Raw genomic sequence first — 27,920 nt, 5'->3', positions numbered from 1 at the left:
GAGTGCAGGGACGAAGGCCCCATCTCAGTGGGTGGTCAGCAGGCCTTGGTGTGAGGTTTGAGGTGCCCTAGCTGGGAACCTGAGCTCTTCCGAAGCCTCAGAAGTCCTTCGAGGTGTCTGAGCGCAAGCTTTGCATCAGCTGCAGCTTCAAGGAATGGGGTGGTGGTAGAGGCGCAAGAAGGAGAAAGGAAAGACTGTCTTGCATCCCGGCCACCCCCTTTGAGAAAGGCAAACAACTAGAAAACGGGGCCCCTCTGCCTAGCACCAAGGAGGGGTCGAGTCACTCCCAACTGCTGGGAACAAGATAAGGCCCTGCCCGTCGGAGGCAGTTCTGGATTCTGGCTCCATGTGTGCTGGGTTCAGGCTGGTCCCTCCCAGAGAGCAGCAGTTATTTTTTGGTTTTCCACAAGATGAGCAAATGGACCCCCAGCTGGGTTGAAGCCACCAGCGAGCCCCGTTCCTGAGAGAACGTGCCAGGAGCACTGAGGGACACTGTGATGGGCAGTCAATGTGTCCACCTGGCCAGCCTGCACTCCCCAGGGATCCAGTCTGGTGCTGAAGTGCAGCATTTGGTCATCGGGGCTACCATCTATACTCAGCCGACTTCAATGAAGGAAATGAGCCCCTTAATGAGGGTGGATGGGCTTCAGAGACCCCCAGAGAAGAAACTCCTGGCTGAAGGCTGCCTAGGTCCCACCTGGATTCCCAATCCACCAGCCTCCCTGTCCTATGGATTTTAGACTTCCCAAAATTAAGAAAAATAAACCTCTGCATGGATGCATGCATCATGGATGCCTAGATGGACAGACAGAGGTCTGGATATGGGAATGGAGGCTAAGACAGGGATGGAGATAGAGGTGGAGATAAAGATAAAGATGGATGAAACGGAGGTGGAGATGGAGATGATGGAGAGGGAGACGGCCCACTGGTTTTTTCTCCAAAGAACCCTGACTGATGCAGAGCCCAGAGCTGTGGCCACGGGCACCTCTAATCCCCTCCCACCTGGCGGGGCCTGACACCTCCTGATATCCACTTCTCTATCATTAAAATGTGGTTCCTGTGGGCCCCAAGCCCAGACCCCAAGGACCTGCCTGACTAGAATAGAGAGGACTATCCAAACCCAAGGTTCCACGTTGGACCCCTCTCGTGTCCAAGAAGTGATGGTGGCTTTGATAAGAGATAGTGCACAAAATATCCATCTCCCCATGGCCAAGATCTAACCTTTCTGAAAATCAGACTCCCCCATGTTTGGCTAGAACAGAAAAGTGGTAAGAGCTTCCTGCTGGAGAACATGGGGGGCTGGAGGGCCCAGGTACACAAGCCAGGAGATCAGCCTCTCCGAGGAGGTGAGTGAGGAATTCCCACCCACACTATTCCCAGCAGCCTCGGGAGGTGAGGAAAACGCACCAGAGCAAGAAGGAGCCACGGCCAAAAGGTCTTCACCTTGAGCGTATGTCAGCTGATCACTGAGCTTGAAGCCAGGAGCCCAGCCCAGCCAGCCAGGGTGCCCACTGCTGGCTCACAGCCTCAGGGTCAGCTCCAGCCTTGGAGAGCCTGAAAGAGCAGGGGAGATGGAGCCCAGGTGGAGGGGCCGGGCTAAGAACTGAGGCTTCTCGGGACCAAAGCCTCCTGGGCTGCAGCACGCTGTGTCAAACCCCTGACCAACACCAGGCTGTGTCCCCTGGCACAGGGTGGTTAGGGGCCCTGCAGACCCAGCAGGGGCAGCAGTGCCCACAGGCTCCTAAAAATAAGCACCCGGGAACCCTGCTGTCCCTCCACCTGGTCCCGAGCATCCTCGCTTCCTCGGACTGCGCGCTGGCTGGCTTCCTGGATGGGCAGGTGCAGGGCTGGGCCCACCTGGGGTGGCGCAGCCGGGTCTGGCCCACACACTGGTCCAACAGAAAGCACTGTGCTTCCCTCGCCCACGGGGGTTCCACGCCGCCGGGGGCAGCCACAGAGTCCAAGGAGAGTCTAGGCTTCCTAATGGCCCCAGCTCTGAGAGTTCCAAGGCACTCGTGTCCTCAAATAACCATTCTCACCTCAAGGTCAATCAGATAAGCGAAGGAGGCGGGGCCAGATTCTGCGCAAAGCTAGTGGGCGGAGCTTCCGCAGCCTAAGGGGCCTGGGGCGGGGCCTGCGCATCCTCTCGGTGCAGCCGCAAACTGGGGTGCGAGGGGGTGTGGCTGAAGGCCCTGTGCGCGGGAACTGCCCGCCGTTAGTGGGCTCGTCCCGTCCCTGGGAAGGCCTAGTCCTGCCACCATCCTGGAACCCCGTGGGCCATGACCCTGCACATCAAAGCACCTTTCCACATGCCCAGCAGAGACTGTCTGTGCACCATGGGAACCCACAACATCTGTGGGAGAGCAGCTCCCTGGCTTGGCTTTAAAATGTAAAATAAATAGTAAGATAAAAATTCAAAACACAGCCGCTTCTTCCAGAAAGCCAGAGGCATGGGGAGCTGGCACAGGGTCTGCGTGGTGTGTGGGTTTGGCGGCACGGAGCATCATTCCAGAATTCCACCCTTCTCCCCACACGGTGCCCCGGGCCAGTGACAAAGCTGTGGTTACGCAGCTGTGGACTCCCTGGTGATCAGGTCCTCACAAGGGCAGTTGGGCTCAGGGAGCGTCCAGAGGGGCACTGCTCAGGTCACCCGTGTCTCTATGGCGCCTCCTCTTCCCTTTATCCGTTGGCTCACCCATCAGCCACCAAGCAGCCACCAAGCAGCCTCCCCGCTCACTTCTGGCCCTGCTACTCGCTTGTCATTTCTCTGGACAGTCCTAGGAAGGTACTGTCCCACAGACTGTGTCCACAAGGCATGGCTCTGGGACCTGCTGGGGGCAGGTAGGAGGCTCCAGGTCCTAAAGAGGAGGGCCAGGCATGTGCAGGAGGAGGCTAGTGAGAGGCAGCCCTGGAGTGGAGGCTGAGGCCTCGGACCAGCCCAGGGAAAGCCAGCGGACCAGCCTCCAACCCAGACCAGGCCCAGGTCACGCCCTGCAGGAGTGACCAACCCTCTGTATACTGACTACAGAGGTGCCCTTCCTGTTCACACCTCCACCACCACCCTGTCACCTGGCGTGAACAGCAGCATGAGACTTCACAGCTCTGCCCACAAAGAGGCGGGGCCTATTTCCTGGCCCCAGGACCAGGCTGGCCCCATGAACCCAAGAGCCCTGGAATTGAGTGATGGCAAACAGTTCCAAGACGTATTCTCAACACACCTGGCTCACTTGGTCTCCTAGGGACCAGCGGCCTATGTGTGAACCAGCCTGAGCCTGCCTGCTGAAGAAAAATTAAGACCCATTACCCAATCCAGCCAGTCCCCACCCACCCACCAACCAGCCACGGATGCCTGAGGGAGCTGCCAAGATCAGCCAAGCACAACCCAGGTCAGCAGAAATGCCCAGCTGACCCACAGATTCACCAGAAAACGTACACAGCCATGTTCCAAGCTACTGAGTCTTTAGACTTGCTTGTTATGTGGGAGTAGCTAACTGATGCACCCTGCCCCCAAAGGCTGAGGCTGCCCCCAACCTCACCCTGCTCCTCAGTCTCACAGAGCCCCATGGACACATGCAGCTAACCTCTCTGGTAGGGCTCATAATTGAATTACTCAGTGAGATCTTTGGCTTAATTTTTTTCTTTTAACACATTTTCCATCAGAAAGAGCAGCAGCTGTTCAGAGCACTCCTGCAGAGCCAGCAGAACATCCTTCCTGGGCTTCTCCAGGGAGGCCGATCTCGTCTCCCGAAGCTCCTCGGGTGCTCCGTTGTCTCCGGTGGCAGTAGGTAACGTGGTGGCCATCACTGAGGCTAACCCTGTCATGACTGACTCTGCACCTGGGTTAAGGCTGGGCATTCTTATCTGAATTCCAAGTACAGATAAATAAAACTTAAACTAGCGGGGGAAATGCCGCGCTGGAGGTAAAGGGAAGAAATTCCTTCACTGCCACAGAGGCAGGAACTGGTAGGAGCGAGGTTGTTTGAAATGCAATCAACAACCGTCCAGTCCCAAAACTTCTAGACCTGGAAGAATCGGGCAGAGTCGCCTCCCGGGAGGAGCAGGCATTTGTGTTGGGTCTTGGAGCATGCCCAGAGCTTCCAGGGAGGGGTGCATTAGGACGGGCCCACCCCACCCCACCCGGCTCTCGAGCTCACGGTAATGTTCAGAGACGTGTTCTTGAGCTTAACATAGGCACTCTCTCCACCTAACTGATGACTGATCTTTTTTTTTTTTTCAATTTTTTTTTTAGATATTGATGGACCTTTATTTTATTCACTTATTTTTATGCAGTGCTGAGAATCGAACCCAGTGCCTCGCACATGCTAGGCAAGTGCTCTACCACTGAGCCACAACCCCAGTCCCCTGACGGCTGACCTTATTCCCCCACTGCTCACCACACAAGGAGACTTTCTGGGCTTCATCCCACCACTAGAATTAAACACTGCCTGAGGGACAGCTTGGCATTGCATCTTTCTAAGGCCACTCTGGGGGCCCAGCACAGGTTCTCCCTTATCCCTGGTTTTGCTTTCTGCAGTTTCAGTTACCCAAGGTCACCCGTGGCCCAGAAATATTAAGTGGAAAATTCCAGAAATCACCCAAGTATGAAATTGCATGCCATTCTGAGCACCATAAGTAAGCTCAGGGGTATGAATCGCCCTTTGTCCAGAGTGTCCACCGTGTATACACTGCCGGCCTGTTATCTGAACAACTGTCTCAGCACGGCAGGGCTTGTGTTCAGGTTACCCCTACTATACTTAATAACAGCCCCAAAGCACAAGAGCAGTGATGCAGGAATTTTAGCACATTGTCATAGTTATTCTGTTATTAGTCGTTCATCTTACTGTGCCTACCTGGCTTTGTCATAGGTATAGATGCATAGAATAAGACAAGGGTATATGTAGGGTTCCAGACCACCCAAGGCTACTGGGCCCCACTGGGGCCTCAGAACATCTTCCCCATGGATAAGCACAGACTGCTGTGCCTAATGCACTAACCACCCTGCCCCGCAGCAGGAAGGGAACTGTGAGCCAGGCAGTGCCACCTATTGGGTACGCGCCCCCAACCCTTGCCACTGCTGTTCATCTCCCAAGAGATGAGCTGAGCCTTGAGGGACCCTGCCCTTAACACCGCCCTCCCCTGTCCTGAGCTGGCCTCTGCCTCCACGGGGGCGTGTGAGGTCCAGGAGCTGCCAGGGCACGGCACCACAGACAGGGCCCCGCAGGGCAAAGCAGACTGTCATAGGCTGGTGGCTGGGTCAGGTGTCGATTCCACAGGGTCCTGCTCCTGGGGGAGGCTGAGAGAGAGACTCCGTCCCAGCCTCCCTCCTGGCTCCAAGAGCTGCCACAATCCCTGGGCAGTCATTCCCTTGTGGCCGCATCCCGTCTGTGGCACAGCCATCTTCTGCGTCTGTGCCCCAGTGTCCCCTTTTGTAAGGACACCAGTCGTGTTGGATTAGCACCCACTGATGACCTCGGGTTAACCTGGTGACCTCTGCAAAGACCCTGACTCCAATAAGGTCGCCTTTTGAGGCAGAGGGGTTGGGGTTTCAACATGCCTTTTGGAGGATGCAGTCTAACCCATGACAGGCAGCCTCTTCCCTCTGGATACTTCCCAGGCCCGTTCCCCAGCCTCCCTGGTCCCACGTGCTTCCCAGGAGGCCTGGGGGCTGCACGCACATCCTGGGGTGTGTGAGAAGGAGCCCAGTACCCTGCAGAAGGGGCTCTGGCAGAGCCCTGCGTACAGGCTGCAGCGCCCTCCATCCCGCATGGGTTTGCCCTGCTCTGTCCCTCCGCAGTGTCTATCCTTCTAGGCCTCCATAGGGCCTAGCACCTGGGGAGGAGCCTGTCAGCTCCATGGTGGACACCAGCCTTTGAGATGGAGAATCTGCCAGGGAGAAGCCTGGGCCTCAGCAAGAGGCTCCTGCAAAGTGACGGCATCTGGAAATGAGTCCGCAGCTCGGAGAGAGAAGGGGCGGCGGGACAGCCTGGCAGTCGCCTCTGCTCCCCACGCATTCCTGGAGGGGCCGCGGACCCAGGGCTGTGGGACATGCAGAGGTAGACACAGGTTTGGGGGTGCTTCCTGGTCACCCCAATAAGTATGGCCTCTCCTCCTGTCTGCTCCCCTCCCTGCCACAGGCCACTTCCTCTCCTTCACTCTCCCCAAGCCTTCTGTGCCCAGGATAATGATCCCAGGCGAGGGCCTGGGTGCCCTAGATGACAGTGGAGCACGTCGGACTTTCCCGCCTCCAGCACTTTCAGAGGCGGGTGCCAGGGTGGAGGGAGGCACCCCGGGATCCTTTCTAGGAAGCGAGGGAAGCCGAGAAGGGTGCGTGTAATTGCCCTGTGTCTAGGGGGCAAGTGAACATTCCTGCAGAGCTGGGAACTCGCGCTTCACACAAATAAGCTTCCAAAAATTGCAATCTGTCTGCTGCCAAGTTTGGGGCTGCTATTTCCTTCCCAACCCCCTTGCACTGGGTTTTTTTTAATTGGCCCAAAATGCAAATTGCCTTTCCTGACGGGTTTCTGGATGATAGGACATGGTCCAGAGCAGTCCACCTCCAAGGGTACCCCCTCTAAGACCAGAGGGGAGAGGTCCCCTCCAGGAACGAAGGTCAAAGGCCAAGGACACTGCTGAAGGTCATTGTGGCTGAGTGGTACTGAGTGGAGCAGGGAGGAGTGACAGGGGACCCCATCACCTGTCCTGCCCGGCTGTTCCCTGCCTGGTCCCTGTGCTCAGTGGGCTCCTTTATCACCAGCAGGGACGTCAGCCCAGTCCTGGAGGGAAGTTCTCACTGTGGTGAGGCCCAGGCCAAGGGAGGATGGGCTGGGCTGGGGTGGGCCCGGCCCCCAACGCATGCCGATGTTCAAGGAACCACTGGGATCAGGGCTTGAGACACGGCTGACTAGTCACAACTGGACAGTGTCCAGCCCTCCAGCAGTACAAACAAGCATGAGTGACTCAGCTCATGGCTCCGTCCCCTCAGAGGGACAAGTCACTTTGAATACCCAGGATGGTGTCCGGCAAGTGTCCACCACACCAGGGGGGCCCTAGGAACAGGGGACAGGCCTCTGCTCCTTCCTCCTTTGCCTACTCCCTCTTCCAGAAGTATGGAACCCAGAGAAGAGCCAGGATGGGAGATGAAGCCCCCCAACAAGTGAAGATGCAAGAGAGACCCCGGAGCCTGGTGGTCCCAGCATCCACCAAGACGTGTCCATGTGGGCGCAGGAGTAGCCAGGCCGAGGTGGGGAGGTCACTGCTGGAGTGGTCCGGGGCTCCGTCCATCTGGCAACTGATCCTCACAACCACTCTGTCATTCTAGGAATGTTGGGGGTGGGGAACACACCATTCCCGTGACCAATCCTGCCACCAAAATGAGGTGGACGGACACCAGCATCCAGACTCAGCAGCCCACACGTATCTCCTGAGCCCCTTCCACTGCTGCAGAGGCCCCAGAGAAGCAGGCGGGGGCATCCCCACCACCCCCCACGCTCCCCCCGGGCTGCCTCCACCTCTGGGATTCGGCCCAGACAGGTGACCGCGCAGCCTCAGCACTCCGGAATGTTCTCCTCCGTCACCAGGCAGGGACGCAGGGAGCCAGGCACACAGCCCTGTGGCCGTGTCCCTCACACCCTGCTCTGCTTCCACGGCCACCGCTGAGCAGGACTGTCAGGTGGGGGCACAGAATGGCAGTTCCCAGGCCCAGGGCCATTGCAGGTCAGTGACGGAGGGGCGGGCGGCTCTCTGGGAGGCGAGTCCCCACGGTGGACAGGGATGGGACCGACCCCTGCTCCAGCGACTCCCGTTCGCTCTCCCTTCCGCTCTACTGTTTCTCGGTCACCGTGGCACGTGTGCACGGCGGCACATGCGTGTAAGTTTTTATTCTGATCCTCGAATGAGGTCTTGGCTGAGAATCCACAATTCCCTGTGGCCTCGATCTTGCAAAGATTGCTTTTTAACAGTCGGGCCTTAAGTCCTAAGACCCTCCTCCCCATTGCAGGACCAGACCACTTTGCCCTGAACCGCCAGAGTCTCCCGTCCGAGGTGGGCAGAGAGGAGAGGGCTGGAGGGGAAGGGGCGGGGGCTGGGAGGGCAGGGAGGAACCTCCCCTGACCAGTGAAATCCTGGCGAGAGCTCCTTCCCGGGCCCCCGAGGGCCCATCACCAGGTAACTTCAGGATGTGATTGTATCTCCTGCAAATATTTTTTTTCTGTGTCCAGATTTTTACGTGACCAGAGGAGGAAGAGGAAGCACGGAGCTTGATGGCCACACCTGGCATGAGTTCAGCTCCGGCCCTGGACAGACGGTCATTTGCCCTGGCCCAGTGCCTGTGCCCCCAGCAGCCAGCCCGGACCTCAGGGCCAGGAGAGGAAATTGAGAGAGGATGGCACCAGCGGGTTTCAGATCAGAAACCAAAACTGCTCACGGGGGAGGCGCTGGGGGAACCCATCAGCCTCGTCCCCTCCCGCCTCCCAGGCCAGTGGTGTTAAGGACAAAAGAGAGTCCCCTCGCGTACCAGTCCGCTTTGATTGGCACCCACTGTGTGCCAGGGAGGCGAGAGTTGCCCCACCCTCCTCGCCTCCCTAGCCTGTCACTGGAGTGGACGAGATCTCGGAGCTGAGAGCTGAGAGCGTGCCCAAATGTTCCTTCCAACCACAGGACCCTCCAGACCGAGGACATAGCCCAGAAACAAGGCCTTCACCCTAGAAGGTTCCAAATGGAGCTGTGGAGAGCACAGCCTAGGGCAGCAGAGATGAACAAGGTGTGGACCACTCAGCCCTGCTCCCTGAGCAGCCAGGCCACAGGGAGGCAGGTGGGGAGACCAGCCCGTGGTCCCAGGAACCAGCCTTCACCAGGCACCTCTGCTCACACCAATCAACCAGCCCCTCTCCAAGCCCTGTCCCCCTCCCGCATGTCCACTGGACAAGCCCCGCGTGTAAGATCAGCCACAGAGGCCCCAAGCTGCCCGGTGGTGAACACGGTCCTGAGAAGCCAGGGCCTCAAGGTTCTCGCTCTGTCCCTGGGCCTGTGGGACCTAACAGAGCTCTTCCAGGAGGGCCGTGTGTCCAGGAGCAACACTGTGAACATAAAAGTGTAACTCGATGTGTCAGGCACCTTAGACACCAACGGTCACGTTTTAAGCTTTATGACAAAGCACAGTGTCCAGTCAAGGTCAGCTGTCGGGAGGTGAGAGGGCAGGCAGCTGTGAGTCCCCCCGGGGTCCAGGAGGATGTGAGGACGTACCCCAGCACTCCCCACCTTGGCACATCCCTTAGCCAATGGGCAGCAGAGTCTTGGATACTGCAAAACAACATCATGAAGACCAACCTGCCCTTGGGGAAACAGGCAGCGCACCACGGACTAAATATAAATAGTATTGATTGGTCTGCCATCTTGAATTATCCATTTCACGTCTGTTTTCCATTAGCATCAATAATCACGAGTTAACTCCCAGGGCCGTGGACCTGAGAAGTCTCGGGCTAGCTCCCAGGACAGTCCAGGACAGTTCTAGAGCAACCCAGAACCTTCTGGTACTTATTCCTGCCTTTCATCCACTCCTCACTCAAGCCCAGGAGAAGGGTGGCTGGAACATAGACTGAGCACCCCCTCCTCCTCTTTCTGGAGTGTTCCGCTCTATTTGGCAGCCAGCACTGGCTCCGGAGAACCACTGCCTGCACTCCAGGGCTCACTTCCAGGGAAGAAGGAAGGAAGCTCCTAGGGCTGGATGCACAGCCCAGCAAAACCCGCAGGGTACCACTTCCCCAGGGCCAACCCCACAGCAGGACCAAGGCCCACCTCCTCTCAGGCCAGAAACCAGAGTGGCTTTCCTACAGATCAGCATGTCCGTGTCCTCTGGCCACTCCTTCTCCCAGGCCCCAGGGCTCTGACCAGCAGGCATGCAGGTGCTGGGGCACCCCTCCCACACCCGCAGCCCGACAGAGACAGAAAGGCCCAGAGTGGGAAGCCAGAGGACAGTGAGGCCAGAGTGATGGAGGCATGAAGGCCCCGTCCCCACCCTCACCCCGTTGGCTCTCAGACCCCCACAGATGTCGACTGAGAGCCTCTGTGAACACAGAACCGTCCCAGGTGCTCTGGGGAGAAGCAAGGGCCGGCTGCAGTTCCTGCCTTGGAAGCGCTGACCGTCAGACGCAGGCGACGGTGAGCCGACAGCTCCCAGGTCTGTCATCTCCCATTCTTCCTTACAAGGCTGATCACAGCCCCAGAAATGCCTGTGGCAGGTGGGGGCCTGCAGGACGGCTTCGCGTGTCCTTCCTAGGCGCACGTGTGCACATGCCACCTGCCTCAGCACGGACTGCACGCAGCCTCCCGTGCCCACCCAGTGCCCGGTCTAGGACCTCCCGTTCACCTTTTCCATCTATGTAGCCCATACCTTGGATGCTTCAGGAGAGACGCCCGGTCCCCTGGTCTCGGCCTCCCTCCTGCCAGCCCTGGTGGGACTCCACAAGGGAACCCCGCGGCCACCACACATATTAGGCCCCAAACGCTCCCCTGAGAAGGTCCCTGCCCTGGCACCCCAGCTCCCACACATGCCGCAAGATCAATGCCAGGGCCTGCAATTGCTGCCTGTCTTGCTGCTGAAGTGTCCCTGCCATGGCAAAGCAAGACAGGCCCAAGAGCAGGGGACCTGGTCCTGCCAGGGACTCACCGACCCCCGGAGCCCGAGGAACTCAGGGTGCTCTTGGGAGACAAGAGGGCTGGCCGGTGAGGGGCAGAGATGGCCTCCGCAGGCTGGCAGACGCACTGTCTGCTCTGGGCCTCGGGACAAAACAGCTCCAGGCACCGTGAGCTCACGGCAGCACCAGCCCTGGGCACAGCTCACCCTGCCAGGCAGGAGGAAGGGAGGCCCAGCGCGGTGGGGAAGGAGGGGACAAAAGGAGACTGCTATGCAAGGCCTTCATCTGTCACCAAAGTCCCCCACCTGGAATGTGCCACCTGATGCCAGCCCGCAGACCCACTGTCACCTGCTAAGTGCCCTGCATAGGCAGAGAGAAGGAGACCCTCACCCTGTGGTCCCTGCAGAGCAGATGCCCCACAAGCCCTTGGAACTGCAGGGCCCTCATGCCAAAGCAGTCAGCCACCCTGTCCATCAGCGGGCAACCCACGAGGCAGACACACGGGCAAACGCTGGCACGTCTGGCCTCCTCTCTTTCTGACTAATCACTATGGCTGTCCACTCATGAGGGGCACCTGAGGGGACACAGCCCCAGCTGACAGAAGGCCCAACACCTTCAGAGGGCCCTGATCTCTGCAGAGTAGGAAGGACCTAGTCACCAAGGACCCGGATCCGCTTCTCAGCCCCTCCTGGATCCATCCTCTTCCCACCGTCCCTCACTGTCCCCCAGACGAAGTCACCATCAGATCGCATGGCCTGGGCACAACAAGCAGGAAGTACTACCTGCTGCAGGTAACCAACAGGTGAGGTGATGCTTCAGGTGGCCACCACCCATGCAGGTGTGACCAGGTTCAAAGAGCACTGGGAGAAGATGCCCGCAGCTCAGGCGGCCGCCCGCACGCACGCGCACACCTCCTCGTTGTTAGGGACCTGGGCTTGGAATGATGTATTCTCTGTTCTCCTGGCTATAATTATTTCAGCGTGGGAGACCAGCTCTGTCTCCTGCCTCTCAGAAGGGCGGCATCAGAGCCTCGCATTCCCCAGTCCTGGAAAACCCCATCTCCAGATCCTTCCGCCCATGCAGACGCACACGGGCCCTTCAGCCGGGCAAGCAGTGTTGCCCGGGGAGGCCAGGGTCAGAGGGTCTTCGTCCCTGCTCCAGGCAGCTCTGCGAGAGCAAGAGACCAGGCACCACACGTGCCTCCGAGTAACCATGGCAACTTCAGGGAAGTTCAGAACAGCTAGTCTGTGAGTTGTGGGGCTGTTCTGTGGTGCCCGGGTGGGCTGGCGCCGGTCGTTTTAGGTTAACAGGATCCCAGCACAACACTTCTATGAGCCCTGTGGGCAGTGCCAAGGAGCTGCCTCCAGATGCCCAGCGACCTGGGCCAGCATCTCACCTCGGTTCCACAAAGCCACAGGTCCCTGGATCAGGTTGTTCCCTCAGGTGACCTGCAATTACTGAGCCCCCTCAGAGCTGGTGTTCACTCTCCAGTCTGATACCCACCCACAGAAGTGCTCGGTGCCTCCCGTCCCCAGGAGCCGGGCCGGTGCAGGAACTGTGCCCGTAGGTGCCCGTCTACGCTGCCACGCGGGTCCTTCCGAACCCCAGATATTTGTCCCGAGACGCCCATGGGCGCGAGTCCCCCACATGTGTCTGTGACGTTGGGGTGCAGGTCCAGCCGCACCACAAGCATGCCAGCCCCCCACGCGGAGCCGTGCACCCACCGGGCCTGTGTGCCTGTGCGGGTAAGGTGGCGGGCAACTCCGCCCCTGCACAGGACGCCAGGCCCACACCGGGGAAGCCTGGCCTCAGTGAGGAGGATGGGAGGCAGTCCCGGGATGGCCCTCCTTTGTGCAGGGGATGGCAGGAACCTCCCGGGCGGGGACATCCTGACGGGTGTGTGCTCACACGCACACGTGCACACACACAGACACTGCCCTCCGGTCACAGCCAAGCTGTGGCGGGCAGCACCACCCTCGGTGGCCAGGACGCCATGCTGCCTGCGAAGCACCCAGCGGTGCCAGCCCACCCGCACCTCCGCCTGCCTGGCTGTCGCCGCAGCAGAGCACTCAGCAGCCAGCGAGGCCAAGTCACAGCGGCGTGGCAAGGGCTGGGCTGCACGGCTGTGCAAAGAGGAATAATTTTTAAAGGGAGAAAAGTCCTAAATGGCCCTTTCAGCCTTTCGGCGCACGTAATTGTAGTATCCGAGTTAATGAAAGGCCTGGCGTGCTGGCGGCTGAGTGACGGCGAGTGCCAGGCTGCGCCTCACGGGCGCGGCTCCGTCACCCGCGCCTCAGACCACAGCGTGGGGGGGGCACGGCATGGAGAGCCTCCAGGAACCACAGGTCTCCCACGCAGGGTCACAGCGCCCATTGGCCAGTGGGAGGGCTGCGCAGCGCTGGCCTCTCGCCTCCACAAAGGCGAAGTTTCCTTGAGGAAACTGCCAGAGTCCTCGAGGCTCTGAAATAACGTGGAGAAGGGTGACCACAGGGCCTGGCCGAGGCTCAGAGCCTGGCTCCTGGCAGCCTCACAGATGAGCAGTGGCTCCAAGACGCAGCGGGGCCCAGCCTGACCAAGGAACAGCACGCACACAGCACACGTGTGCACACAGAGGCACAGCGCACACACATGCACACGCACAGGCAGGGACGTGCAGGGCCTGTGAACGTGTGCCTCACAGGCATGTGTCTGTGCACACGCCCCACACAGCACACACACCTCCCTGCCTGCAGTGGGGGGCCACGGTACTGACCCTTAAACATGCAGGTTTGCAGCCCACCGTGGCCAGACACTAGGGGACACAGCGCCCTGCACAAGTGCCATCTGGAATTTCCCCTAACTCCCACAGCGTGCACTCCAGCCGTGAGGAGACTCCGCGGTCTTCCCACTCTGGTAGAGCTCAGACCCTTGCAGTCCATTCTGGAAGCTTCTCACCAACACCCCAGGGGGTGCCTGCCTTGAAGCAGTCTAGCTCAGCCGTCTAAGTGGAGGTGACTGATTTATTCTGACCGTCCTGACTCTTAACGACACTGCTCTCCTCAGAGTCTGCGCAGCTTTAATTGTCCATCACACAGGGCAGGGAGGAACCGTAAATCTCCCCTGCCGGCGGCTCGAGCTTCGCACTGCTTGACCTCCAATTGCCAGCCCCTTGCCGGCAACCCGCCTGGAGAGAAGGAGGGAAGTGGGGAAGGGGCAGCAGGAGAAGGAGAGAGAGGCCAGTGGGCCAGGGAGGGGACAGGAAGGGCGGGCAGCGTTAGCGGCCTTTGCTGCTCTGACCACAGGGCGCTGCGGAGCAACACTGCCCCTGGAACCTGACCCTTAGCGGCAGCTTCCAGGGAGAAGGCTGGGGGAGGCCGCGCAGGCTCCTTCCAGGCCCGCCCACACCACATCCGCAGGCCAGGCCCTGGGGCATCTTGGCGTCCCCTTGCCTGGCCACAAATCAGCGCAGCCCTGAAAGGAATCATGAGTGAGGATCATAAAGCCCCTCTCCCTCTCCCTCATCCCTCATCCTTGTGGAGTGAGAACCAGGGCCTCTCCAGAGCCTGCCTCCCTGTAAGAGCTTGTCCAGGCCTGGGGCCACAGGGCTGGGCAGTGGCCTGGAGAGCCAAGGGGCCAGAGCCCAGGCACGGGCTCCGGGGCCCACCTCCCTGCCTCCAGCAGACTGAGTCGGTGCTGTGATTTCAGTTATATTAATGCATCTCAAAGCGGCGAACATTATAGTTACGATGATTACCCAAAGACTTCCCCTACAGCCTGCGTCTTCTAGTGCTCATTACTTTCTGAAAAATTATCCTTGGAGACTGAAATCTTCCAAGGCTGGTCTTGTGGGGGTTTTTCTTAGGATCTGGGCAAAAACATATTCGGGAAGAGAGAGGAATCAGCCTCCCGAAGTCAGTCTCCTTGGTGACATCCGACAAGGAGAGAATGCCTTCGCAGCCGGGAGGGGCCGCGTCCGACGTGCAGAGATTCCATCACCTAGTTCTGCCCCCCTGAGGCAACAGTGCCATCTTGAGAGTGAGAGTTCGGGGGCCGGGGGCAAGGTCGCCTTGCCGCTGGAGGGTGGACCGGTCAGGAAAGCCGAGGAGGTGACCACAACGCTGTCAACACACGTGACTGGTTGGGCCAGCAGAGGTAGCTTGCAGGAAGTCCCTGTCCGTGCCAGAGTGGGCAGGCAGAGCCAGGGTGAGGTGCCCTGTGCACGCCTCGCGACTGTCCCGCGCAGGAACAATGTGCACCTGGGTGGCCCCTGGTTGTCCCGTAGAGCCGCCCCAGGCCCCGTCACCAGGGTGGGATGGTCAGGGGAAGGTAAGGGCTCTCTTCAGACAAAGAGGCCTTGTCCAGCCTCCCGCCCTGGGCCATCAGTCAAGGCCTGCGCTGTGGTCGCTGAACAGACTCCTGTGCCCTGTATTATTAGGCCACTGACAACCCTGAGTCTCACCTTCAGTTTCCCCGGTGCCTCCCTTTTCTGCTAAGATTCCAAAACACTTGACTGACAAGCAGCAAGCAAGCCAAGTCCTGTGGGCCCGATGGTGAGCAGCTGGAGGACACGCAGCCCAGGTGGGATCCCCCGGGACCTGATCCCCTGCTGTCCCTGCCTTAGGTCCCTGAGCCATGCCTAATGGCGCCACATCAGAGGACGGTCAATACTCCAGAAAGATGGCGCGGGCTTCCTCTTCATTTCCAGTGGGCCTTGTGAAGCTGCGTTTCAGTTTTTCATGCATTGAGTCCTGAGACCCAGAAACATCTCCCTGCTGAAGGCGGGGTGGGAGGGAACCGCTGAGCCCCAGAGGGAAGCACCCCGCCTGCAGCCCACAGGCTCGGAGGCCTCCAGGAAGAGCTGGGCGGAGGGTCAGGATTCGTCTTGCGTTCCCCATTCGGCAATGGAAAATCAGCGAGTGCTGGCCCAGTCCCTCTCTCGCAATCCGAGGCCACATCTGTTGCCAAAGCACCCACGGCGATGCCCTCACCTCAAGGCTCTCCTGACTCCTTCGGGAGTGGACACATGAGGAGGGGACACACCAGAGGGGGCCTGCCGTCCCCTGCATGCCCTGGCCGGGGCACGGACCCCGCTGCTGTCCACAGGGTGTGTCTGGAATGTGAGCTGCTGGCTCCTGCTTGCAGACTTCCCAGGCCCCGAGCACCGAGAGTCCCCAGCATCCCCACCTCACCCGCAGAGATGCTGAGTGTCTTCCATCCCAGCACCTGAAGCCACAGCAGTTCAGAACCCGCCTCCTTAGCCCTGACCTTCGCTCGGCCCCCGCAACCAGCTGTCCCTCTTACAGAGCAGGGTCATCACCTCGACTACCCAGGTACCCACGTGCTACTTCACATCCAGGACTGAATCCTTGCTCAGCACCTGCGTCGACCCAGAGCAACTGAGGGGTCAGATGGCCCTGGACAACAAGGCTAGGACATCGGCGCACCCTCCCCGCGGCACACTGCGGCCAACCCCACCACCTCCAGAAGCCAGCTCTGACCTCACGTCCCTGCACAGAGTGCAGACGTGACCGAGGCCACTCACACACGGACATGCTGGCCTGCGAGGCCTCACCAAGGGTAATTAACGTCCACCCTTGTTCAGAAGTTGGGTTCCATTTAAGTCGCATCTCAATGCATGTGTCCTGGGGGTGAAGGGCGGCTCTTAGAGAGATCAGTGGAGGGGCCCGGGGAGAGCCGAGATGCTCCATCTCAGGAGATGCCACCAACAGTCCAAGACTCAGACCAGACCCCGGGGCCAAGGAGGACTCACGGGTGAGCGGCTCAGGCCTCGGTGGAAGATGTCAGCCATTCAGACCCAGCTGAAAGCACCACCGTGATTTTCCCTTTTCTTCCTGCATCTCGGGGTGATGGGCAACATGGGCACAGGGTGGGTGGTGTGTGTGGCAGCCTTGTGTGACTATTGAAAGGCCATGCTAAAGCCCTCTGGTGACACAGAGGACAGGGAGCCCTCTGGATGCTGAGAACAACAACAGGAGTCTGCAGGGTCGGCAGCAGGTGCTTGGATTCCAGGTGTCCAGCAGCCAGCCTGCCCACCCCGTGCCGGGCCTGCACCAGGCCTTAGAGAAGGGCCCAGGAGAAACAGGAGGTTTTTGTTTTTTTTTTTTTTTTATTGAATCCAGTAGAGACACCTCCCATTTGCATTCAGCATGGGATTCAAACTATTAAAGTTGAGTAAGAAATTATTTCTAAATGTCCCTAAATGTGTGCACCTCTTTAAATCCTTCTCCAAATTGAATCCTCCTTTTTAATACAAGTAAACTCTATGTCTTTTGGCTTCAACAGAAGGTTTTATATAAAAAGCCCTCGTTGGTGAGAACAGCCTGCTTCTCTGTGTTCTCATTATCCTCGCCTAAAAGGAAACTATTCTGCCACATAAGGCCCAGCCCAGGATCCACCATTTGCCTGGTGTCCAAGGATGTGAATTTCAGGGGAGGTGGGGGAGGAGAAGCGCCCAGACTCTGCAGGGCCAGTACACCTGCCACCTTCACCCCTCAGTCTCACTTGGTGTCACAGACAAGGAGACCTTGGTGAGCAGGGCTACAGCCCTCATGTTCAGGTTGTGCACTGCTACAAGTCCCAAAGTGTCCTAGGCCTGGGCAGCCCACTGCCTCCACAACTGTATCAGCGTCCCCACAGGGGAGAATCTGAGTTGGGGGTCATTGTTTGTTTGTTTGTTTGTTTGTTTTGCTGGAGGCACATTTTGCAAGGTAAGATGTCTTGGGGAAATAAAGTCATGCAGGCTTCTCCTCTTTGGTACAGAAGATAAATGTCATGGTCAGTACTGACCATGCAGCTCCTCAGTGGACTTCCCGTCCCAGCTCCCCACAGGAGCAGGCTGGCCACACTGATCGCTGCTGCCGGCAGGGCCGGGAGGGAGGAGCCTGCTCGGTGCAGTACTCCAGCAGGCCTCTGCTCTGGGATCATGAGAGAAAGCTCTCAGCACAGCCACTGAGCAAAGTGGACAGAATCCTGCTAAAAATATGCATGCCCCCCTCCTTCTTTCTGCTGGGAGTATGTTCTGGCCTTAAATAACCAAACCCTAAAAGAAAACTTGCTACAGGGACCACCATGCTCTTGGTCCTAGAAGAAAGCACAGACCCCAGAGAGCAGCCCTGGCTAACAAGTCACAGGCCCCTCCCAGCTGGGGTCAGCAGGAGCTGGCCTTGCTCTATGCAGGGTGAAGACTAGATCAAGGGAACGGTTTTGGGTTTTGGCTTCCGGGTTTTTTGCTCCTAAAGAGCCTCCCAGAGCCTGCATCTGGCTCTCCCCACAAGTGGGCAACTCCACAGGGCCAACGACCCCCTCCCTCATTCTGGCACCTTCTCTCTGACTCGCCTTTGATATGGAGGCCTCCTTACCAGTGTTGGTGGTGAAGAGGGGGGCAGGCGGGGAAGAAGGAGGGCAGGGAGCAGCCCTCGGAGCTTGCCTGGTAAGACCTAGAGGCTGGCAGAAGCCAGATGGAAAATAGCCAGGAGGGCAGAGGCCCTGGGCCTCACCTGATGCAGGTGCCTGGCTTCCACCACCACAGGGCTGTCTCCTTGGAGGGCGGAGATGCTGACACCCCAGCATTCACAGTCTCTGGGGTTCATATGGTTACATGTGCCCCATCACACAGTAGAGCACATCTTTAAACCCCCTAAAGTTAGAATAAGATCAAAAGTTCTCTCCCAGGCCTCGAGGACCCTGCCGGGTGGCTGTCCCTCTCAGAGGCCCCCCTGGCTCCTTCCACCCAGACTCTAGCAACACTTTGCAAAATGCAATTTATATACTGTGAGCTTGCCCTGGGCTACCAGAGAAAACACTTTCAAATAAAGTAACAGATTTTATTCTCTTTATTATCCCAAGTCACCTTCTAAGGCATGTTTTGGTGTCAGCTTAAGTGTTGGGGAAACTGTGATAGCACACTAATTTACTAAGTGCATTACACTGAAAAGTGTATATTTTATCAGCCACATCAGCTGGGCCACCAGGCGTTTCCTCGAGGGAGGATGCTCATCCTTCCAGGCCCCACTGCTGGCTCAATCTCTACCATCCAATTTTTCTTTTTAGGTACTGGGGATTGAACCCAGGGGTGCTCTACCCTGAGCTGCATCCCTGGCCCTTTTTTCTTTTTAATTTTATTTTGAGACAGGGTCTCGATACAATGCACAGGCTGGCCTAAATCTACCATCCTGCCTTAGCCTCCTGAGTCACTGGAATGACAGGTGTGCGCCTACCAACTGAGAGCTGTCCTCGGGAAGTCGCAGAAGTACCCCCACCACCCAGAAAGTCTAGGAAGACAGGAGGAGACAGTGCTGGAGGGAGAAGGAACCAGAACGTTATAAATAAAAAAGAGACAGCAATGGCTCGGAGAGCAACCAGCTTCAGAGAGGCACAGAAAATAAGAGGTTTAGGCTGCCTGAATGTTTCATGAGCCTGTGAAAATAACGTGCTGTTTATAAAAGAATGAGGGGAGGAATGCAGCTAATCAAAAAGATGTAGGTGCAAATGGGATGTGTTTAGAAAGCTGAGCCAATGCCAGAGCGAAGGCCCGCGCGCAGGCGAAGGTGTGGGGAGAGGCGGCTCCCCGGCAGAAGCAGCTCCAGGGAAGGGGGAAAGTTTCAAGATGGTTTTTCCCCTTCACTTGTTTAAAAATAAAAAATTCCTCACCGTGTGTCAGCTGCGTGTCAGGTTCCATTTGTCTTTATAACAGAGTATCAAGCAGGAGTGAGGAAATAAATAAACACAGAGAGACAACCAACCAGAAACTGCAGGCACACGGACAGGCTGGAGGAGCAAGCCCCACACCACAGTCACTGGAAAATAAGATTTCAATTCTGCGGGCCGCATGTTGCTCTGTGCCCGCTGCACCGTCCCCCTCTGCGCCGCCCCCACCATCCCTCTGCACTTATGGGTGGGACAGGAGAACTCTCGAACATGACTTCCTCCCTCATGTCACGAGCATGACTCAAATACCGCTCTGCCCTGGGGTGGGAGTCAGACAAATCCACCAAGAGCAAGGTGCCTCCAACACACCACAGCAAAGTCGCCTTAGCAAGAGGCCAAGGTAGGGCTGGAGCAGAGGCCACCGCCCAGCTGAGCCAGGAGGCTAAGACCTGGAGTTAGGGTCCGACAGTTCCCAGGCTTAGCTCATCCCCAGACACCAAAGAGCTTGAGTAGGTGGCAGGAACAGGACAGAAGGCCCTTTCCAGAGTGCCGCCCAGGCAGCCTCCTTGATGTAATTACCTCTTCACCGCCCTGGGGTTTCCTGGCTCTGAACGAGCCTCAGGAGCCTCCCCTTCTCCCCAGTAGGGGAGAGCGAACATCCGACTCGCCCCCACACTCAGAGGCTGGAGGGCAGGGAGGGCTGGCAGCGTGGCCCTGTCCTTGGTGCTGCCGCCTGCTGTGCGCCCCCTGCGCTGCCGCGTGGTGGGGGACTGCTTTCCTGCCAAGCAGGCCTCTGGTCCCTGTGGAAGGGCAGTAAACACACTCAGCCCTGCTGTGGCTCTGTCTGAGGCCACTGAGTGAGCAGTGTTTGCAGGGAAGGTGCAGCGCCATCGGGGACTGAGCCTACAGGGACTTTCCTGAATTCTGGACTCCTCCTGGTGACCTGAGGTGACCCAAAGCCCAGGATTAGACGCAGGTCTCTCCTGGGCCCTAGTACCTGAGGAGGGCAATTCAGAGCGATCCTCCAGGTTCTCTTTCTATGGCGGAGGGGAGAGCTATTAGAGACTGGCAGCTCTGCCAGAAAACCCCAGCAGCTCAGGCGCAAACAGCCCACGCGCCAATGGCAACCCCTCCCCTGGCAGCAGCTGCCGCCCCAGGCTGAGGCTGTCCCGTCTCTCTGCCTCTGCTGCCTAGCCTCTTTTGGGTTCCCCACCTCGCCCACTCGGTCGTCCTTCCAGGGACAGCCCAGCATTCCCAGAAACTCCCACCCGGGAAATGAGGGGTTAAACTTGCTCCCAGGAGTGCTCAGTGAGCCGGGCCCACGCAGGGCGCAGGGCGGCCTCCAGTCCCTGGGGAGGGGTGGAGGGTGGCAGCCTTGGCCCTTCCTCCTGAAAGGGAGCTCCTGGCCCTCTGGAGGCGGAGGGGGGCTGGCCCTAAAAAAGCGCCCCGCCCCCCATAGCACCCCCAAGCCCGCACCCGCCGGCGCTCAGCGGCCTCCGGGCGCCCCGCGGCCTCCCGCATCCCGCTTTCATCAGCTAGCGCCTTTTCTACAACTTTCTCCCTCTCTCCCTTCATAATTTTCGCTCACCTGGAGGGTCTGGTTTTAATTAGTGTGATATCCCCGTTAACAACGCAGCCTAATTAAGACATCCGCCCGAGTCCGCGATGCACACTTAAAAAAGCACGTCCTGCCGCAATGTTTATATGGTTTTTTTTCATTATTTTTTGCAGACCAGTAAAACCAAAGCAGGCTTCTGGACGAAAGACCTCGGAGGAGACCCCACTCATTAACCTCGTACCTGCTCGGTGCTAAGTGCCCCAGGCTCCCGGGTGAGCGCCCGGGGCGTCCCCAGTCCAGCCGCCGTTTTCTCGGCAGGAAATTAATGACCAGCGTGCGCAAGAAGCGACTTCACCTCCAACGCGGGTAGGAGGGACTCGCCCGAGGGGCAAAATTCCCCATCCCTGTCCTTTGCCTCCACCGCGGGGTGTCAGGACTAGCGGCACCGCGGGAGTCCTTTTAAAAAGTCACATTAAATTATAATCCCAAAAGCGGGAACAGAAAGGGGTGAAGGCAGGCAGCTCTATCATCCAGGAGTTTCCTGGTCCCCCCACCCCAGCGACTCGCCCGACCCCCGACCCCGCCAGTGGACTCCAGGAACATCCTACCCCCACGTGAGACCTGGGATCCCTGGGCCGCTCCGAGACTGGATGGGGTCCCAATGCACCTCCACGCTGGTCGCCGCGCATTAGTCCCGGCACAGACTGGGTGCTGGCCCCAGGTGGTCCTGGCACTGCGAGGCGGCGCGCCAAGGGAAGCTCCGCGCCAGAAGGGGGAGCGGTGAGGCTGCGACCCAGAGCCCCAAAATGACCGAGGGCCTCACACCAAGGAAGATCGCCCTCTCAGCGGGTCGAGTCCCAGATGCCCCAGGAGAGCCCCGTCGCCTTCCAAGGCCACCAGGGTAGAAAGTTTGGGCCAGGGGTGTGCCGGCTGCCCTAGCGCGTAGTCCCCCGCCAGTCTGCGTGGGCCCTGGGGGAGGCCGAGATGTAGGAGAGGTAGCCTCCGCTCCTGCTGGAACCTCACTCACGCCGCGGGGGAGACTCGGCCCCAAGCGCCCCCAGCCCGCCCCCTGGAGGGCCCTGATCGTGTTCACCCCCACGCACACCGGGCAACCGCGGGCCCTGGTCCCCTTGGGGAAGCCATGGGGTCCCTTTCCTTTCCTCAACTCCTTAGGGTCATCAACCTCTCCAGCGACTCTCCTCCCGGAGGACCCAGCAGGGCTTCCCGGGCCTGGGTGCTGCGGGAGAAGCAACGCTGCACCACTGCGGGGTCGCCAGCCCCTGCTCCCAACCCTGCGGGTTCGGGCCGCCTCCCCGGACGCTACCCGCGGGCCGGGATCTCCGCGCACCTCGGCCTCCCCCCGCGGGGAGTTCCCAGAGCCCGGCATTGTGCCGCCGCCGCCGCAGCCACGGCCACGCCGCGCGCGGGACTCCCCGGCATCTCCACAGAGCCTAACCCCGGGCCTTCCCATTCACAAAATCGCCCCTCTGGTCCCTTGCCTGAGCACGCGCCCTGACCCCAACCCCGGAGGAACCCGGGGAACCCCGACCCTGCGGGAGGACCCCTGACCCCAAGGGCGCCACCCCTCCCCGCGAGACCTCGGGTCGGTCCCTGGCGGCGCTCTGCAGCCCCGCGCCCTCGCCAGCCCTGCCTCCCACTGCGGGGGTCCCTCGCGCCCCTCCCCGGGCCGTGCCCCCACCCCCAGTCAGCTCCTCGCGATGGTAATGACCGTGGCAGGGCGAGGCGGGCGACGAGGGTCGGGCTACTCACGGGCTCAGCGCTCCCCGCGGCAGGTGACGGGGCCCCGGCGGCCATGCCCGGGCTGCATCCCGGCCGCCGAGCGGGCAGCGGCGTCCCGGGGCCGCACCGGCGAGCCGGCGGCAAGGGGCGCGCGAGGCCGAGCTCGGGCGGCGGCCGCCGCGGCGTCTCCTCCAACCACGCGCGCTGCTGGGGCCCGCGCCCGGCCGCTGTCCGAGAGGCTCCGCCGGCTTCGGAGCAGCCCCGAGGCTCCGCGCTCCCGCTCCCTCTTCCCTCGCCGCCTCCTCTCTCTCCTCTCTCTCTCTCTCCCTCTCCCTCTCTCCCCCCTCCTCCTCTCCTCTTCCTCTCTCTCTCTCTCTCTCTCTCTCTCTCTCTCTCTCTCTCTCTCTCTCTCTCTCTCTCTCTCTCTCTCTCTCGTTCCTCTGGCTGGCTCGGCTGGAGCGAGAAGGCAGCTCCTCTGGCTGGCTCGGCTGGAGCGAGAAGGCAGCAGGAGCACGCGGCGGCGGCGACTCGGGAGGAGCGCGCAGCGCGTGGCGAGGGAGGGGGGCTCTGGCGGTCTCGGTGGCGCTGCCAGAGAGGGCGGCGGGGCGGCGGGGCGGCGGGGCGGCGGGGCGGCGGGGCGGGGAGGGCCAGGGCCTGGCGGGCTGAGTCCGGACGCACCCTGGCGGCTCGCAGCGCCAGCGAGGCGGTGCGGCTGTATGGAGGGGTGGGTGACGCGCTGGGGACCCCAGAGGCCAGCCCTGCCCTGTCCCCTTGAGCACCATCCGTGGTGCTCCCTGCCTCCCCCACTCCTCCCTCCCTCCAGCAGATCTTTGCACAGAGGGCCTTTAACAGAACCCCTGCACTCCCCGGCTCCCACCTCTGGGCCTGGTTTTCCTTTCCCCACCCCAATCCCCAGAATTGGAACTTGGTCACTCAAGGAGCAGCCGGGGTGAATGTCCCCTCCCCAAGCCTCCTCTTTCTCTTTATCCCTAGTGGACCTTCAGTAGACCTGGAATTCCCTGTGTGCCCTCCTGGGGATCCACACACAGGAAGTGACCAGGCCCCCTCCAGGACAGGGCTGGAGCAGGTTTCCACAACTGGCCAACCCAGCCTGAAACATTTCCACCAGGTCAGTTCAGGCTGTGCCCCAAATCAGAAGAGCAGGCAGTTCCTGTCCCAGCCCCAGCCTCCTCCAACCCAGAGTAAGGAGCTGTGCTGTGGCCGGGAGGGTCTTTCGCAGTGGAGAGCAGAGCAGGGGAGTAGAGTGGGACCCAGGGAGGGCAGTGGGGTCAGTGACCTGGCATTCAGCACCAGAAGTAGGCATGGGACTGGGCAGGCCGGGCAGGGTTCTGAAGCAAAAGAGGTCAAGGCAGTGCTTGGGGTCCTCAAAGGGCATTTTCAGTGTGAAAACAAACGAAAACCTGTCACCAGGTTGCTCTGACTTCGGGGTGCTGCTTCTGGAACAATCAGATTCCTCCTTGCACCTGACTGTATTGCTTTCCAATGTGAGGCAAGAAGGATGTCAGGAACCTGGGATCTGGTGGGACCTGGAAGATGGGGCACAGTGAAGGGAGGGGCATGAGGGAGCTCCTTGGTTGCTGGACCCTGGGCTGCTGGCTGCCTTCCCTGCAGAGCAAGCACAGACAGTGCCCAAGACAAGTGGCTGCTGCCCACTCACGAGCTTAATGCTTTTAATTTCTGGCCCTTCGGCCTGTCTGAGCCATTGATCTGTCTTGGCCGGTGGGAATCGTGCTCTACAATTCCACGGAAGCTGCTGGGCCCTGCAGCTAAACACCAGATAAATGCCTTGTCTTCGAGCAAGGCAGCTCTTTGGATGACTGAACTTTCCCCAGCCCCAGATTTGAAATGGCACATCCCTGCTCAAAAGACCTAATTGGTTGTCTACATCCTCTGCTGTCAGCTGGACCAAGCTCTCGTGGCCGGTGCCTGGTAGCTGGGCCCGCCCTGCCCCATCACTCACCGTCTCCCTCCAGGCGGGCCTCTTGCCTCCCCAGCCAGCAGCAACCCTCTCTCCCCCAGCAGCGCTGCTTCTGCTCTGGAGTCCTTCCTCTGGTCCAGGTCCCTCAACCCTCCAGGGCCTCCTCCAGAAGCCTCCCCAGAGAGCAGGGTCTCCGACTCCCCAAATGCTGAGTGTGCCTGGGAGGTGGCAGGGGCACTACTCATGGCACAGCACCATGTGAAGAGTGGAGCCGTGCAGAGCACAGTCCCCACAGCTCTCAAGACGGTCCCCAGCCCCCTTCCAGTCTCCACCCGTCCTAGCCCAGCGCTCTGCACACTCTGCCCACTCAGACTGCTGGGTGGTAAACAGAAGCTGGCATCTGCGGCAAGGGTCAGCCATGGCACCTGCCCATCAGGATATCCCTTGAAGATCGGCCCCAGGGATTTTTCCATTTAGACCCAACTGCCACCAGTAGGGTCAGGGCTAGTCTGCGTATCTTCAAACCGGGACCAGTCAGGAGGTCTTTCCCTCAGTGTCCTCTCAGACTTTTAGAACCCCTAATGTGGAAACTTTATTCTTAAAGTGAGGGCGTGGGGAAGAACTGAGAACAGTCCTTTGTCATAACAAGTAGGACTTAGGAAGGGAGATTCCCACGGGGCCAGAGTGCCCTCCGAATGCATGGTCCACCCACGTGCTCCCTCCGAAGATCACTAACACCACACAAAGGGATTTTGGTGGTGGTGGTAAGGTGTAAACCCCACAGGACCTGAGAGCAGGAGGAAGGGCACCAGCTGGAAGCTGGGGGCTGCGGAAATCCAGCAGAGGATTGGCTGGCAGTGGAGCTGGAGCTGAGCCCACCATGGGCAAGGTGGGCAAGGCCAGCAAGCCGAGACTTCGCAGGCTCGGAACCAGCGGGACCAGAGGCCGATGCAGGGGGAAGGCAGAAGCCAGAGAATCCTGCATGCCCTAAGGTGTGCTCCTGGGGACCCGAAGCCCAGGATGGAAGGGCACTCTGCGTGGAAAATCCCACTCAGCCCCCAGGGCATTAGCATCTTGACCTTTGCCCCCCAGCCCAGAGGCCAGAAGAGTCTCCTCTGGGGAATCGATCAGCACCCAAAGGAGAAACCTAAAGAGACATAATTTCTTGCTGCTTCCCATTCAAGATCCCAGCCAGTCTCCCCAAGAAGGAAGCTCAAGGGCACAAGGCTCACCCAGGCTCAGAGCTCTGTGGGCTTTGCAGCCCCTTCTTAAAGGTGGGCAGCCAGCCCAAGCCCAGAAAGGGGGAAGCCACCAAAACAACCCCTGGGGAGAGAGGGGAGACTTGAGGAAACAGACGTTAGTCAGGGAGGAGAAAATGTCAGAAATAGCCGTATTTAATATCCTGGAAGAGATCAGAGCAGATACTACACCCCAGAACCAAGAGCGGATGCTATTTTAAGGAGAACGTTTAGAGAACAAAAAGGGCTGGGAAATTAAACGCATTGGCCCAAACAACCACGACAAAAGCCTCAACAGACTGATGTGAGGTAAGAGTAGGAGAACGTCCCAGAAGGCCAGGAAAAGACAAAGAGGAGAGGGGTAAGGAAGAAAGGAGGCCAGCGAGAGGCCCCTTCCTGAGAGCCAGGAAGCAAGGAGAAGAGGGACTCACGCGTCGTTTAAGTCGAGAGATTCTCCCAGAAACGAGTCCTCAAACTCTCCACCAACAGTTGGAAATTAACCCACCTATTACCATGAAAAACAAAAAAGTCTCCCCAAGTTTCCAGGTGAGGGAAAATCAAGCAGCCATGAGGGCCACTCCCGAGTCATCCACAGCAGCGAGCCCAGCTAAGGATGGCGAAGCGGTGGGGCCCTCAGCGAGCTGGCGACGGTGACCTCTGGCTGCTGAACCATCGAACTTGAGATTAAAGTGAAGATACTGCACACGTGAGGCCTCAAAAGGGTTATTTCCCACACACCGTCTTTCACTTACTACAGGGTGTGCGCCAACACAGGGAGGGAAGCGAGAAAGAGGGGCAGGGGTAGGGGAGGGGAGGGGGAGGGGAGGGGAGGGGAGGGGAGGGGAGGGGAGGGGGAGGGGGAGGGCAGGGGGAGGGGGAGGGAGAGGGGTAGCTGAAGTAGTGGGTTCAGCAGGAGAGAGGGTAGGGCCACAGGAGAAGAGAGAAGGGATGGCAGGAGCTCGGCTCTCTGGGTACAGGGAGGTCCAGTTCATGGACACATCAAGACTGTCATCACTGAAGTGCCTTCTGCCATCCTTCTGCCCTTTCAACAACAAATGAAACTGTCCCAGGTTCTTCTCCGTATCTGGGCCAGGTTGGTTTGGACTCTGTACAGCACCACTGGTATACACTGGTATGCACGGGTTTCAGCCTTTAGAAGTGTCTTGTCTACTCTTAGAAAGGGGAGGGGGCCCTGGTGAGCTAAGAGACAGAAAGGACAGGTCCACTACCTCCTCAGCCCACCTGCTGAACAGCACAGCAGGTGTGAGACCCCCAGGCTCTCCCACTCCCCAGAAAGGACTCTTATAAACTCTTGGGCAACTGCGGCCCACACCTTCCCCTTTGTCTCTCCCAGGTCCCTCCATCAAAGCGTAGCAGCCCAAAGGAGCCGGGGACAGAAAGGACACTCTCGCTGTTACATTAGTCACCCTGCATATCCACTCTGTGTGAGCCAAAGATGATACAAAATAGGATATTCAAGCGCAAAACGATACAGTGTAAAACATTCAAGGACAGGGAGGTATAGGAGCGGCTTGGCTTCAGGTCTGTAGATGGCCAGCCCCTGGCCTGCTGCAGAGCTGCACCTCCCACCTGGCCCCAGCGCCTCACTGGGTCTTTGAGTCCTGATGTCACCTGGGTGCCCTGGCGTCCATGCACACATCTGTATGTCCCCACCACCGCCCAGGCAGGCCCAGCACTGTGGCACAGACAGGGCCTCCTTCTTGGGCTACAGTCCTAGCCCTGAGGGACACTGTGGAGACCTGAATCACTTTGGGGGAACGTATCAGTGGAACAAGTCACTGACATCTTTGCACAAACACAGCAGAGTGTCCACACTCCTCCTCTGGGTAGGGAGGGGCCAGCTCCTTGCACCCAGCCTCAGTCTCCCCAGGGCTGCAGCCCCTCACCTCTGCAGCTTCCCACACATCACCCCTGCCCCTGGAGGGCCCTGGGGATTCCCATGTCCGGCTGCCTGTCCTTCTCCCCTCTTCCTCCCACGGCCTCCTCCTAGGTCCTTTCCTGTCCTGGGGTCCCAGCCACCAACCCGAAGTGGGGGTCCAGCCTCCCCTTTCAGCCTCCCATCTCCCCTTCTCTTCTTCACAACTTCACCCCCTCTAGGCTGGCACCTGACACCCCACAGAAGGGCCCTCCAGGTCGCCAGGAAGGGC

General features: G+C 59.3%; 1 protein-coding gene across 6 annotated transcripts in view; it reads right to left on the bottom strand.

Annotated features, from left to right (window-relative positions):
* Rbfox3 (RNA binding fox-1 homolog 3) overlaps positions 1–22,978 on the bottom strand; it is a 393,803-nt gene extending 370,825 nt beyond the window's left edge. For 2 of the 6 annotated variants that reach the window (XM_047544867.1, XM_047544874.1), the window contains exon 1: positions 22,606–22,970. The gene's annotated coding sequence lies outside the window, so the exon portion shown is untranslated. Of the gene's footprint in view, positions 1–22,564; positions 22,584–22,605 lie in introns of those variants that run through there. The other 4 variants (XM_047544872.1, XM_047544873.1, XM_047544871.1 and 1 more) reach the window with 3 other exon arrangements.
* Positions 22,979–27,920: the final 4,942 nt, after the last annotated feature.

Source organism: Sciurus carolinensis, chromosome 3 (genome assembly GCF_902686445.1).
Source record: "Sciurus carolinensis chromosome 3, mSciCar1.2, whole genome shotgun sequence".
Lineage (NCBI taxonomy): Eukaryota > Metazoa > Chordata > Mammalia > Rodentia > Sciuridae > Sciurus > Sciurus carolinensis.
Note: the sequence above shows the minus strand (reverse complement) of the source record. Positions and strands in the feature narration are given on the sequence as shown.